The 1,581-nt window shown below is 40.5% G+C and overlaps 1 protein-coding gene across 2 annotated transcripts in view; it reads left to right on the top strand.

Annotated features, from left to right (window-relative positions):
- The first annotated feature begins 245 nt into the window (after window positions 1-245).
- Pkig (cAMP-dependent protein kinase inhibitor gamma) overlaps window positions 246-1,581 on the top strand; it is a 40,558-nt gene continuing 39,222 nt past the window's right edge. Inside the window, exon 1 of one of the 2 annotated variants that reach the window (XM_010631462.3) lies at window positions 246-415. The gene's annotated coding sequence lies outside the window, so the exon portion shown is untranslated. The remainder of the gene's footprint in view (window positions 416-1,581) is intronic. The other variant, XM_010631463.3, reaches the window with a different exon arrangement.

Raw genomic sequence — 1,581 nt, 5'->3', positions numbered from 1 at the left:
GCAGGGTAGAAAATTGAAGGAAGGATGTTAGGCAAATGTGACGGGCATGGGGTAAGTTACAGTCCCTGGCTCATTGTCCAGAGGAAATGGATCTCTCCCGTGGACAGAGAGGTGGAAACTGAGCAAGTGAGTTGAGTGGTTGACATCATCAGGCTGAGCATTGGATTACAACAGATGGGGACTTACTTGGCCCGGGACATGGGAAACACCCACTAAAACCTTAAAGTGCTTTTCCTTTAGGAGAGAGCGAGAGAGAGAGTGAGAGAGCGAGAGAGAGAGAAAGAGAGAGAGAGAGAGAGAGAGAGGTTGCTGCTGCTTGGGTCTGGACTACTCATCCTGAATCCTGATTTCTTAACTCTACGTTTACTTGTGAGGAGGACAGAGGACGTCTGGACTTGGAGGAAACTTTGCTCCTGTGAGTAGAATTGTACCAACCCTCCACCCCCAGCTCCAGGGAGAGGCAGAGTTCTCTGGAGAGCTTGCTTTCCAGCCTGTTGGTCACAGAGGGTCTATTTTTATATTGTAATATATGTGAGTTTGCTCTAAATTATAGCTTTCTCTGAAATTGCCTAGAGCTAAAAGCAGAGCCTCAAGTCACAGATGGGCTCCATTCAAATGCTGGTTTACTTTTTCACCCCAAGAACTCTGACAGAGTATCTGGAGCTTTAAAAACAGGGTTTTTGTTTTTTGTGCCATTTACTGGAGATTGACCCAGGGCTTTCACACTGAGCTACACCCCCAGCTCTTTTTGAAAATTTTATTTTTTATTTTGAGAGAAAGTCTTGCTAAGTTGTCCACCTGGGTTTGAACTTGTACTCCATCTGCTTCAGCCTCCCAAAGTGCTAAAATTGTAGGTATGTGCCACCTTACCTGGCTTAAAAGCATTTCTGTGCCCCAGATATAGGTGAAGAAGTATATCCTCTTTTAGAAGTTGGTGTTTGTAAACTTTAATTTTTTAATTACAAAGATAGTATGAAATTTTTATACCTCCTTCAGTGAAATATCTCTGAAAGTGAAAATTCCAGTCTTCTCACAAACCTAAAATTGGTACATATATGGTTAGATTTAATGAGGTTGTTGTATCATATACTATAGAAGCTGTGTGGAGAACTTTTTCAAAATGGAAAGGTGTAGAAATCTTTAACTTTAGCTTGGGCTTTGTGATCCTTTTAGTCCTTTTTTAAATTTGCTTTTTATACCTAGAAAATAAAACAGAACATGTAAATCTTGAGGAGCCCTATTTGTTGGCATCTGTTTTCAGGAATCTAGACAAAGCAAGCCACTCTGTGCAGGGAGAGGAGGCCTTGTTGCCCCAGCACCCTTCCTGGTAGATCCCTGAACTGAAGGCTCTCAGGAAGCTGAAAATGGGTTGTAGGATAATGTGGCCTGTTTCCCCTCTTAGCAGACTAAATATATTTAAAAAGTTGCAGTTAAAGGAGAAATATTTCAGCTTTGAAAAACAAAAAGCAGGACTGGGAGTATAGCACAGTGGTAGAATGCTTGCCAGCCCTTAGTTTGATTCTCAGTACCATAAAAAAAAAAAAAAAAAAAAAAAAAAAAAAAAAAAAAAAAAAAAAAAAA

This window comes from Fukomys damarensis, unplaced genomic scaffold, assembly GCF_012274545.1.
Source record: "Fukomys damarensis isolate Sample0158 unplaced genomic scaffold, DMR_v1.0_HiC HiC_scaffold_22, whole genome shotgun sequence".
NCBI lineage: Eukaryota > Metazoa > Chordata > Mammalia > Rodentia > Bathyergidae > Fukomys > Fukomys damarensis.
The sequence above is the reverse complement of the archived record's forward strand: the minus strand, read 5'-3'. Positions and strand labels throughout refer to the sequence as shown.